A 13,310-nucleotide genomic window follows, 5' to 3' on the forward strand; every position below is an offset into this window, starting at 1 on the left:
ATAACAGCTAAACAGACTGGTAGACTGTCCTCACCCCCTACCACATGTTAACTACCAATTCAGAATGTGGGTTAATCCTACCACATGTTCACTACCAATACAGAATGTGGGTTAATCCTACCACATGTTAACTACCAATTCAGAATGTGGGTTAATCATACCACATATTAACTACCAATTCAGAATGTGGGTTAATCCTACCACATATTAACTACCAATTCAGAATGTGGGTTAATCCTACCACATGTTAACTACCAATTCAGAATGTGGGTTAATCCTACCACATATTAACTACCAATTCAGAATGTGGGTTAATCCTACCACATATTAACTACCAATTCAGAATGTGGGTTAATCCTACCACATATTAACTACCAATTCAGAATGTGGGTTAATCCTACCACATATTAACTACCAATTCAGAATGTGGGTTAATCCTACCACATATTAACTACCAATTCAGAATGTGGGTTAATCCTACAAAATGAAACTACCAATTCAGAATGTGGGTTAATCCTACCACATATTAACTACCAATTCAGAATGCGGGTTAATCCTACCAGATGAAACTACCAATTCAGAATGTGGGTTAATCCTACCACATATTAATTACCAATTCAGAATGCGGGTTAATCCTACCAGATGAAACTACCAATTCAGAATGTGGGTTAATCCTACCACATATTAATTACCAATTCAGAATGTGGGTTAATCCTACCACATATTAACTACCAATACAGAATGTGGGTTAATCCTACCAGATATTAACTACCAATTCAGAATGTGGGTTAATCCTACCACATATTAACTACCAATTCAGAATGTGGGTTAATCCTACCAGATGAAACTACCAATTCAGAATGTGGGTTAATCCTACCACATATTAATTACCAATATAGAATGTGGGTTAATCATACCACATATTAACTACCAATTCAGAATGTGCATTAGGATAACACTCAGGAGGAGTTGGACATAATGCATTAGGATAACACTCAGGAGGAGTTGGACATAATGTGTTAGGATAACACTCAGGAGGAGTTGGACATAATGTGTTAGGATAACACTCAGGAGGAGTTCGACATAATGCATTAGGATAACATTCAGGAGGAGTTGGACATAATGCATTAGGATAACACTCAAGAGGAGTTGGACATAATGTGTTAGGATAACATTCAGGAGGAGTTGGACATAATGCATTAGGATAACATTCAGGAGGAGTTGGACATAATGTGTTAGGATAACATTCAGGAGGAGTTGGACATAATGTGTTAGGATAACATTCAGGTGGAGGGATAAAAAGATGAAGAGATGACGCCAGCTGAACATCTCAAGGTTTACAGCACAATCAAAGAGAGAGAAATGCTGAAGGCAGCTCCATTTACAAATACAGGAGGAGGGGGAGAGAAAGAAATATATGAAAGAGAGGAGGAGAGAGAGAGACAGAAAGATAGGGGAGAGAGAGAAATATATGAAAGAGAGGAGGAGAGAGAGAGACAGACAGAGGAAAAAAGAGAGAGATAGAGAGGGAGGGAGAGCGAGAGAGAGGTAGGTAAAAAGAGTGTAAGTTATAATTGAGGTCTATCCCGATGCTTGCCTGTGTGTGTGTGCGTGTGTGTTTGGAGCCATGACAGATACTCTGTAGCAGGGGTAGGCAACAGGGCCAAAACCGACCCTCAATTATGTTTTTGGTGCCCCCAAACTTTTGTGGGGAAAAAAGCCCATAAAATCAACATTAATTAAGCAAAAAATTACTTTAATCTGTTCCCAAATATTCCCACGAAAAATCCAGACGTAATCGTGTCTCAATGTTGTCAAGGTATGATATTATTGTTATTTTTAAATACAATCTGGTTTAGGGATTATATGTGATCAATTTTCACTGTATTAAATACTATAATTATATTGTAAACTTCCCAACCATCCGCTCTGACAAAAGGCGTCCCGTGGCTGACTCTAGTTGCCTACCCCTACCCTGTGGGCTGTTAGTCCTGTCCCTTTACATTACAAAGGGAGAGGTGTGAGAGGAGGGGGAGAGAGGGGACAGCTGGGACAATTACCCCTCTGTCTGTGGCCATCCATCTGCACCATACAGCACCAAACCCCCACGGCCCTACGTGTGTCTGTGTGTGTGTGTGTGTGTGTGTGTGTGTGTGTGTGTGTGTGTGTGTGTGTGTGTCGGTGTCGGTGTTGAGTGTTTAACAGCAAAGTGGCCATATCGATCAGCAGAGGGTGGCAGACACTGGAAGAGCAGCATGATAAAGCACAGTCTTCCCCTAGCCACAACACACTCAAACATACCTCCCACTTCTCTCAAACCTCCCTTTCCCTGATCATCACCTACAGTATTGCCCTAACCCTTCCTATCTTTCCTCATCTCTCAATCTCTCCTTCCCTCATCATTAACACTTACTATATATCCCTCCCCCTGCACCCCCCCCCCCCCCCACCCTGCACCCTGCACCCCCCCCCCCCCCCCCACCCTGCACCCCCCCAACTATGGAGACATATTCAGGGGCCTCACCCATCTCCTCCCCCTCCTTAATTAGTGTTAATTGCATGTTAATTACACTGCAGCTAGCACACGCCACATCTGTCTCATAGAACACACCATTTCTCTGCCTCCCTCCTCTCCTCCCCCTCATTCCCCATGCTCTTCCTTCCCTCGCTTCTCTTCTGTGAGGAGAAGTGGAGTTGGGAAGTAATTAAAAGTCTCTCTCTCTCTCTCCCTCTCTCTCCCTCCCTCTCCCTCCCTCTCCCTCTCTCTCTCCCTCAGCAGAGGAAAACAATGTATCTGTTTGAATGCAGGGAGTTTGGATGCCCGTTGAAAGGATTCACACAAAACAAGGCCTATGGCTCTCCACCTCAGCTCACCACATGCCGAGCTTCACTACATGACCAAAAGTATGTGGACACCTGCTTATCGGCATTTCATTCCAAAATCATGGGCATTTTCGGGGAAGGACTTCCACTAGGTGTTGCTTTGGGTACATGCTTCCGTTCATGAGGTGCAGCGGTCTAAGGCACTGCATCTCAGTGCAAGAGGCGTCACCACAGTCCCTGGTTTGAATCCAGGCTGTATCACATCCCGGCCGGGATTGGGAGTCCCATAGGGCGGCGCACAATTGGGCCAACGTCGTCCGGGTTACAATTTGGCCACAAAAAAAAGCCACAAGAGCATTAGTGAGGACTGGCACATATGTTGGGCAATTCATCCCAAAGGTGTTTGATGGGGTGAGGTCAGGGCTCTGTGCAGGCCAGTCAAGTTCTTCCAAACCGACCTCGACAAATCATTTCTGTATGGATCTCGCTTTAAATACGGGGGCATTGTCATCCTGAAACAGAAGCGTAATTTATCACTCCAGAGAATGCATTTCCACTGCTCCAGAGTCCAATGGCGGCGAGCTTTACACCACTCCAGCCAATGCTTGGCATTGCGCATGGTTATCTTGTGTGCGGCTGCTCGGCCATGGAAACCCATTTCATGAAGCTCCCGATGAACAGTTCTTGTGCTGACGTTGCTTCCAGAGGCAGTTTGGAACTCGGTAGTGAGGGTTGCAACCCGAGGACAGATGCGTTACGGGCTTCAGCACTCTGTTCTGTGAGCTTGTGTGGCCATAGAAATGTGCGGCTGAGCCGTTGTTGCTCCTACAGTAGATGTTTCCACTACACAATAACAGCACTTACAGTTGACCGGGGCAGAAATGTTACAAACTGCCTTGTGGGAAAGGTGGCATCCTATGATGGTGCCATGTAGAAAGTCACTGAGCTCTTCAGTAAGACCATTCTACTGACTATGGAGATTAGATTGCTGTGTGCTCGATTTTATACACCTGTCAGGAACGGGTGTGGCTGATATTGCCGAATCCACTAATTTGAAGGGGTGTTCACATACTTGTGTATATAAAGTGTGTGTGTGTGTGTGTGTGTGTGTTGTGCTTTCCCCATCTCCTCTGTAGCTGTAGAGAACATCATCATCACAACCAGACAACCAACCCAGGCTTCCCCTCTGCTGTCTGTCACCACCGGAACACTGCACAGTCTGTCAGCCTGTCTGTCTGTCTGTCGATCTGTTTGTCTGCCTGCCAGTCTGTCTGTCTGTCTGTCTGTCTGTCTCTGTCGATCTGTCTGGTTTGTCTGTCTGTCTGTCTGCCTGCCAGTCTGTCTGTCTGTCTGTCAATCTGTCTGGTTTGTCTGTCTGTCTGTCTGCCTGCCAGCCAGTCTGTCTGTCTGTCTGTCTGTCTGTCTGTCTGTCTGTCTGTCTGTCTGTCTGTCTGTCTGTCTGTCTGTCTGTCTGTCTGTCTGTCTGTCTGTCTGTCTGTCTGTCTGGTTTGTCTGTCTGGTTTGTCTGTAAGTCTGTCCATCCACAGGGAGGAGACCCACCCTCTCACACAGACTAACACACCTACATACAGTGCATTCGAGCCATATTCTAAAATTAATTAAATTATTTATTTTTCTCAACAATCTACACCCAATACCCATAATGACAAAGCGAAAACAGGTTTTTAAATTTTTGGCAAATTTGGAACCGAAATACCTTATTGACAAGTATTCAGACCCTTTGCTGTGAGTCTCGGAATTGAGCTCAGTTGCATCCTGTTTCCATAGATCATTCTTGAGATGTTTCTACAACTTGATTGGAGTCCTGTGGCAAATTCAAATGATTGGACATGATTTGGAAAGGCAGACACCTGTCTATATAAGGTCCCACAGTTGACAGTGCATGTCAGAATAAAAACCAAGCCGTGAGGTTGAAGGAATTGTCCATAGAGTCCCGAGACAGGATTGTGTCGAGGCACAGATCTGGGGAAAAGTACCAAAACATTTCTGCAGCATTGACGGTCCACAAGAACACAGTGACCTCCATTGTTCTTAAATGGAGGAAGTTTGGAACCACCAAGACTCTTCCTAGAGCTGGCCACCGGCCAAAATGAGCAATTGGGGTAGAAGGGCCTTGGTCAGGGAGGTCACTCTGACAGAGCTCCAGAGTTCCTCTGTGGAGATGGGAGAACATTCCAGAAGGGGAACCATCTCTGCAGCACTCCACCAATCAGGCCTTTATGGTAGAGTGGCCAGACGGAAGCCACTCCTCAGTAAAAGGCATAAGAGAGCCCGCTTGGAGTTTGCCAAAAGGCACCTAAAGGACCCTCAGACCATGAGAAACAAGATTTTCTGGTCTGATGAAACCAAGATTGAAGTCTTTGGCCTGAATGACAAGTGTCACATCTGGAGGAAACCTGTCACCAGCCCTACAGTGAAGCATGGTGGTGGCAGCATCATGCTGTGGGGATGTTTTTCAGTGGTAGGGACTGAGAGACTAGTCATGATCGAGGCAAAGATGAATGGAGTAAAGTAGAGAGATATCTGTATAATTTATCTAAATAATGATGATCAGCACTTCTTTGAAGCTATGTATAATAATATATTTAGCTCATGAGCAACAAATGTATCTATTATTATGGTGGGAGATTATAATACGGTTTTAAGTACCTCAAAGGATCGTAAAGGAAATCATTCGACAAACTATCACCCTCAAGCTCTTAAGGAGATCACAAATATCAGGGATACATTAGAACTAGTGGATATATGGAGGCTGAAAACCCCTGACCTAGTGAGATATGCATGGAGGAGGCTTTATCAAGCTACTGTAGCCATCTTGATTACTTCCTGGTCTCATTCTTGCTGGCATCAAAAAAGTTAAAAAAATATATATTAGTAGGAGACAGAATGTGATCGGACCACCATCTAATTGGCCTCCATAGAACTCTAAATTGAATCAAAGCCTATTGGATGACAATATGTTCTTCACTAAGACAAAATAATTCACAACTGACTTATTTTCTGCACAACATAGGTACAGCAGATCCCCTTATTGTATGGGACACTTTTAAATGTGCTTTTAGAGGCACAACATAGGTTATTTATTCAAGAACGATCAAGTTTAAAGTATTTAAATAATAAAGCAATTTGGATGAAAAATGCTACCAAAAAGAATTTACAGAAACTCGTTACAAATGGAGTCACTATGATTCACCAAAGGATATGAAAAGAGGAAGCAAGTATTTTAAGCATATGTTTTATTCTCAGTCTCTTCCATCTCCACTGAATTATGTTAACTATAAGGATTTCTTTCCTCATAAAACAATATTAATAATGTATAATAAACTGAAAGACCTGTGTGAAGTCCAACTTACCGAATAGGACATTTTTGAGGCAACTAAATATTTTCAGTGTGGAAAAACACCAGGGCTTGAAGAGGGATATCAGACCCCTTTTTTGATGTACTCAAAGATCCATTATTAGCATGTTTTAATTACTCCTATAAAAACGGTAGACTTTCAGGTACTCAACAAAAAGGTCTGATTTCATTACTACTTAAACAGGACCCAGGTGGTATGTATAAAGATCCAGTCTATTTTAAAAACTGGAGGCCTCTAACACTTCAATGTAGTGCTGCAAAAATCCTGACGAATACCAGGCCTGGTCTTCATAGCAGATTTTGAAACAGTGTTTGATAAAGCACGACTAAAATGTATATATAATTGCCTGGATTACTTTAATTTAGCTGCCTACTCCAGACGACTTATTTTTTAAAACAAATGAGCAAAAAAAAAAACATTTTATTTGGAATGCTAAGCCAGACAAAATTAAACGTGCCTATTTATATAATGAATATAGGTTTGGAGGGCAAAAATGATGAAATATTAAAGCTTTAAACCTCTCACTAAACGCTTCACTCATCCATAAGTTATAATTAAACCCCAAATGGTTCTCCAGTGGATTAAGAAAGCCTCATCCATTGTTCAAAAATTCATTTTTTTGCCTTTATACAGATTACAACTTCTCATTTCCAACTAATTGAAAATGAAATGTTGTTTAAAGTATCACCTTTTCTTAAACAAGCCATACAAATATGGTTACAATTTAAGTTTTTATCCTCCTGAAAAGATCGAACAAATATTACAACAAATGTAATGGTTAAACTCATATATACTGACTCTTAAAACTAACAAAAGGAGGTATTTGGACATAAAGGATGGACTTCATCAAACAAAACAAACATTTATTGTGGAACAGGGATTCCTGGGAGTGAATTCTGATGAAGATCATCAAAAGTAAGTGAATATTTATAATGCTATTTCTGACTTCTGTTGACTCCAACATGATGCATATCTGTTTGGCTTGATTTGTCGTCTGAGCGCCGTACTCAGATTATTGCATGGTGTGCTTTTTCCATAAAGTTTTTTTAAATCTGACACAGTGGTTGCATTAAGGAGAAGTGGATCTAAAATTCCACGTATAACACTTGTATCTTTTATCAATGTTTATTATGAGTATTTCTGTAAATTGTGGCTCTCTGCAAAATCACTGGTAGTTTTGGAACTACTGAACATAACGCATCAACAAAACATACATGTATTGTGTAACATAGTGCAAATAGTTAAAGTACAAAAGGGGAAAAATGTGGGTTGTATTTACAATGGTGTTTGTTTTTCACTGGTCGCCCTTTTCTTGAGGCAACAGGTCACACATCTAGCTGTTGTGACGGCACACTGTGGTATTTTCTGGATTTTGTTGTTGTTTGTGTACATAGATTTTATAACGTCATATGTTTTTGCCCCAATACCATCAATTTGTATAGCAGACCCTCATGCCAAATTGAGTCAAATGATTTTTTGAAATCAACAAAGCTTGAGAAGACTTTGCCTTTGTTTTGGTTTGTTTGTTTGTCAATTAGGGTGTGCAGGGTGAATACGGGGTCTGTCGTACGGTAATTTGGTAAAAAGCCAATTTGACATTTGCCTAGTACATTGTTTTCACTGAGGAAATATATGAGTCTGCTGTCAATGACAATGCAGAGGATTTTCCCAAGGTTGCTGTTGTCGCATATCCCACGGTAGTTATGGGGGTGAAATTTGACTGAAGACTGTGTCATTTGCCTGTTAGGGAGCAGTTCTCTCTCTCTCTCTCTCTCTCTCTCTCTCTCTCTAAATTCAATTTCAACAAGGTCTTTTTTCTCTCTCTCTCTCTCTCTAGTCGGAGTGTATGCTGGGAGTGAGTCGGGAAGCAGGAGCGATTGTGTTCCAAAGGCACGTTGTGTTAGCTAATCCAAGTCTGTCATTTTAAAAGGCTAATTGATCATTAGAAAACCCTTTTGCAATTATGTTAACACAGCTGAAAACTGTTGTTCTGATTAAAGCACCAATAAAACTCAAATATACCTGACAGTTCAAAAGTTTGGGGTCACTTCGAAATGTCCTTGTTTTTGAAAGAAAAGCAATCGTTTTTTTACCATTAAAATACATCAGATTGATCAGAAACACAGTGTAGACATTGTTAATGCTGTAAATGACTACTGTAGCTGGAAATGGAAGATTTTTAATGGAAGATCTACATAGGCGTACAGAGGCCCATTATCAGCAGCCATCACATAGTGTGTATATATATTGATTAGTTGAGTTGTTTTAAGTTTATATTGTCTCACTATCACTAAGCACGTATATGGGTGGTGGGATCGTTGAGGTTGGTTCTCTCGAGGGCGTAACCAGCGGGAGGGACTGATTGTAATGGTCACTCGTGGAGCTGTAGAGTTTGAAAGGGTGAAGATTCCCACTGCGGCAGGGTGTTCTGTGGAAGAATGTAGCTTAGCAGCTGGCGCTATCATTGAGTATGATGGCATAAAATCAGCCTCAAGGATAAATAGCGCTGTAGTGATATTCCTAGACTCCATTGAAAAGGTGAATATGATAGTTGAGAGTTGTGTTGTGGGAGACACAGACGTCGATTATCCTGCTTATGAATCCGGCTAAAAAAGTTATACTTTCTGAAGCGTTGCCATTTGTTAGAGATGAAGTGTTGGAGCGAGAGTTATCACCATTTGTTAGAGATGAAGTGTTGGAGTGAGAGTTATCACCATTTGTTGGAGATGAAGTGTTGGAGCGAGAGTTATCACCATTTGTTAGAGATGAAGTGTTGGAGCGAGAGTTATCACCATTTGTTAGAGATGAAGTGTTCTACAATAAAGAAGGTTATTTTTGGATGCAAATCTCCTTTGTTGAAACGTGTCGTGTCCGCATAGGAGACAAGAGCACATGATTTTAAAGAAGGATACTGACCAACTGAATTTAGAGTTCAGTTACAAGATTGAGGGGTTTGATTACGTGTTCTACGCTTCTACTGAATCAATTAAATGCTTTGGTTGTGGAAGAGAGAGGCATTTGTTGCGTAATTGTCCAGAGAACAAGCACGAAGACTCCGGAAGCAGCTCTCTAGCGCTGGTGCAGCTGAAGCATCACTGAGAAGGGAAGAACAGGTTAAGGGTTCAGGAGAAGGGAAGAACAGGTTAAGGGTTTAGGAGAAGGGAAGAACAGGTTAAGGGTTTAGGAAAAGGGAAGAACAGGTTAAGGGTTCAGGAGATTGGAGAAAGTGGGCAGATGTGGTTGGAAAAATAGGAAAGGACAGCAATGTGGTTACGGGGACAGTTGTTGTAGAGCAGGGAAAGGGGGGGGGGCAGTCGGTGATGAGGGCGTGCTGGAGAAGAAAATGGGAGTTCAAGAGGAGAGTGAAATAATGGAAAATGAAGCAGCTGTTTTCAAAGTGCAGAGGCATAAAATTAAGAATATAAGGGGTGATGAAGGTTCTAATTCCAAGAGGAAGGATTTAAGGGGTGGTGAAGGTTCTAATTCCAAGAGGAAGGATTTAAGGGGTGGTGAAGGTTCTAATTCCAAGAGGAAGAATTTAAGGGGTGATGAAGGTTCTAATTCCAAGAGGAAGGATTTAAGGGGTGATGAAGGTTCTAATTCAAAGAGGAAGAATTTAAGGGGTGATGAAGGTTCTAATTCCAAGAGGAAGGATTTAAGGGGTGGTGAAGGTTCTAATTCCAAGAGGAAGGATTTAAGGGGTGGTGAAGGTTCTAATTCCAAGAGGAAGAATTTAAGGGGTGGTGAAGGTTCTAATTCCAAGAGGAAGGATTTAAGGGGTGGTGAAGGTTCTAATTCCAAGAGGAAGGATTTAAGGGGTGGTGAAGGTTCTAATTCCAAGAGGAAGGATTTAAGGGGTGGTGAAGGTTCTAATTCCAAGAGGAAGAATTTAAGGGGTGGTGAAGGTTCTAATTCCAAGAGGAAGGTAGAGATTGATAAATCAGTTGAGGATAAACAGGTTGTAGAGATGGTGAAGTTTTCCTCTGGGGATGATGTGATAGTGAGGCAGATAATCCTTCACAACAAAATAGGTACATCAATTTCTGAATTTGACAAAAGGGAAGAAACATATGCAGTATTATAATGTAACAGATTTTTTTCCAGACTATGAATTGTTTATTGAATCAAAGTTTCTGATGTCAAAAACAACGGTGGGAGGGTTGACAAGCCAAGAAATTGCTAGACTAAAGAAAGTGTGGTAAATTCTAAAGGAAATGAAAGAGTTCAGTCGCAGTTTTAACTCTGTATACATATGTGTTTTCTGTTTCTTACTCCATACTTTTTTTCAGCCATGAGCAGTTTTAAGTTTTAAGAGAGCCTTAGTGTATGAGTTAATAAAGGGAAAGGGAAGTGACATCAGTTTTAAGAGAGCCGTAGTGTATGAGTTAATAAAGGGGAAGGGAAGTGACACAAGTTTTCTACAAGAAACGGGGGTCATAAAAACTCAAAAAGTAGGGATGTGGCCATCCTGTTCTCAAAAGGTTTTTGCCTTTGACATATGAGTTTGAAGAGGTAGTTGAGGGGAGGTAATTAAAAATTAGAGTGAGGTTCGAAAACACCACTATGTGTTTAATAAATGTATATGCCCCTGTAGTGGCAGTTGAGAGGGTACGTTTTTTAGAGACATTATCAAACACCATTGAGAAATGTGATACTGGGGATTATTTATTTCTTGCTGGGGTATTTTAACTGCACAGTCAGTGATTTAGATAGAAATCACAAAGAACCTCATAAAGCCTCAAAGACATTTTTTAAAACGCCTTATTGTAACACATTAACTATGTGATATTTGGCGGAGTCAAAATGGAGGCACGAGACAGTACACATGGGCCAATGTGAAAGAGAACACCATCTCACCATCTCTTATTGTTTTGAGCATCAATCGCAGGTCTGTAAATCAAGTGTGATAACCCCGGTGGGATTTTCAGATCATAGTTTAATAACGCTGTAAACCCTACAAGTGCATACTGACATTTTAATACAACTTTACTGAGTGATGATCACTTCAGGAAATGTTGTAGTTTGTTCTGGGAGAAGTGGAGAGGTTTCTGGGAGAGGTGGAGAAATTTCTGGGGGAGGTGGAGAGGTGTCTGGGAGAGAGGGAGAGGTGGAGAGGTGGAGAGGTTTATGGGAGATGTGGAGAGATTTCTGGGAGAGGTGAAGAGGTTTCTGGGAGAGGTGGAGAGGGTTCTGGGAGAGGTGGAGAGGTGGAGAGGTTTCTGGGAGAGGTGGAGAGATTTCTGGGAGATGTGGAGATGTTTCTGGGAGAGGTGGAGAGGTTTCTTGGAGAGGTGGAGAGGTTTCTGGGAGATGTGGAGAGGTGGAGAGGTGGAGAAGTTTCTGGGAGAGGTGGGGATGTTTCTGGGAGAGGTGGAGAGGTTTATGGGAGAGGTGGAGAGGTTTCTGGGAGAGGTGGAGAGGTGGAGGGGTTTCTGGGAGAGGTGGAGGGGTTTCTGGGAGAGGTGGAGAGGTTTCTGGGAGAGATGGAGAGATTGCTGGGAGAGGTGGAGAGGTGGAGAGGTTTCTGGGAGAGGTGGAGAGGTGGAGAGGTTTCTGGGAGAGGTGGAGAGGTTTCTGGGAGAGTTGGAGAGGTGGAGAGGTTTCTGGGAGAGGTGGAGAGGTTTCTGGGAGAGATGGGGATGTTTCTGGGAGAGGTGGAGAGGTTTCTGGGAGAGGTGGAGAGGTTTCTGGGAGAGGTGGAGAGGTTTCTGGGAGAGGTGGAGGGGTTTCTGGGAGAGGTGGAGAGGTTTCTGGGAGAGGTGGAGAGGTTTCTGGGAGAGATGTTGAGATTGCTGGGAGAGGTGGAGAGATTTCTGGGAGAGGTGGAGAGGTTTCTGGGAGAGGTGGAGAGGTTTCTGGGAGAGGTGGAGAGGTGGAGAGGTTTCTGGGAGAGGTGGAGAGGTTTTCTGGGAGAGGTGGAGAGGTGGAGATGTTTCTGGGAGAGATGGAGAGGTTTCTGGGAGAGGTGGAGAGGTTTCTGGGAGAGGTGGAGAGGTGGAGAGGTTTCTGGGAGAGGTGGAGGTCTCAAAAGGCCAGTTTTGTTTCCTTTCAACAGGGGTAGGATATATGGAGAAAACAGATTTAACAATTATGTAATCAGTACACGATGAATGTTACCAGAGATATCATCAGATCAATGAACGCCCTAGAGTCTGAAATAGTGGAACTCCAATGTCAGTTGAGACCACAGGAGATTGAGGCCATATTCAAGCACTCAAGAGAAAAAAAAGCCTTATTGGCAGACCTGCTGGGTATCAGAGCACTGGGCGCATTGGTGAGAAGTAGGTTTCAGGGAATCTCTGAAATGGATGCCTCATCCAAATTTTTATTTGGTTTAGAGAAAAAACAATGGACAAAGAATAATTGCCACAGATCAGCTGTTAGACAGGAGCTCACTAGCCCAAGTTAAATTAGAAAGAGGACTGTAGAGTTATATGCTGAGCTCTACAAGTGGAATTAGAAAGAGGACAGTAGAGTTCTATGCTGAGCTCTACAAGTGGAATTAGAAAGAGGACAGTAGAGTTATATGCTGAGCTCTACAAGTGGAATTAGAAAGAGGACAGTAGAGTTATATGCTGAGCTCTACAAGTGTGAGTACCAGGATAATAAAACAGACACTCAGCAGTTCCTTGATGGGCTTGAACAGGCTACCTAAGTATGATTCTCAATCAGAGACAACGAACGACACCTGCCTCTGATTGAGAACCATACTAGGCCAAACACATAGAAAAAAGAACAGACTACCCACCCCAACTCACACCCTGACCAACCTAAAACAAAGACATAACAAAGGAACTAAGGTCAGAATGTGACATTTTGAGGCTTTTGGTTTCAGCTCTGATTATACTGCCATGATCATATATGTTGACATTGAAAGTATATTGAAAGTTAGCAGTGGCTTGAATGCTCCTTTGAAAGTGTGTAAATTAGGCAGGGGTGGGCCTCCCGGGTGGCGCAGTGGTTAAGGGCGCTGTGACAGAGACTCTGGGTTCGCGCCCAGGCTCTGTCGCAACCGGGAGGTCCGTGGGGCGACGCACAATTGGCCCAGTGTCATCCGGGTTAGGGAGGGCTTAGCTGGTAGGGAAATCCTTGACTCATCAGTTCAGG

The 13,310-nt window shown here is 42.7% G+C and overlaps 1 protein-coding gene across 3 annotated transcripts in view; it reads right to left on the bottom strand.

Annotated features, from left to right (window-relative positions):
* The window catches only part of LOC110499443 (RNA binding protein fox-1 homolog 3-like), a 141,197-nt gene that overhangs the window by 124,752 nt on the left and 3,135 nt on the right, over window positions 1–13,310 (bottom strand). The gene's annotated exons all lie outside the window — the stretch shown is intronic.

This window comes from Oncorhynchus mykiss, chromosome 20, assembly GCF_013265735.2.
Source record: "Oncorhynchus mykiss isolate Arlee chromosome 20, USDA_OmykA_1.1, whole genome shotgun sequence".
Taxonomy (NCBI): domain Eukaryota; kingdom Metazoa; phylum Chordata; class Actinopteri; order Salmoniformes; family Salmonidae; genus Oncorhynchus; species Oncorhynchus mykiss.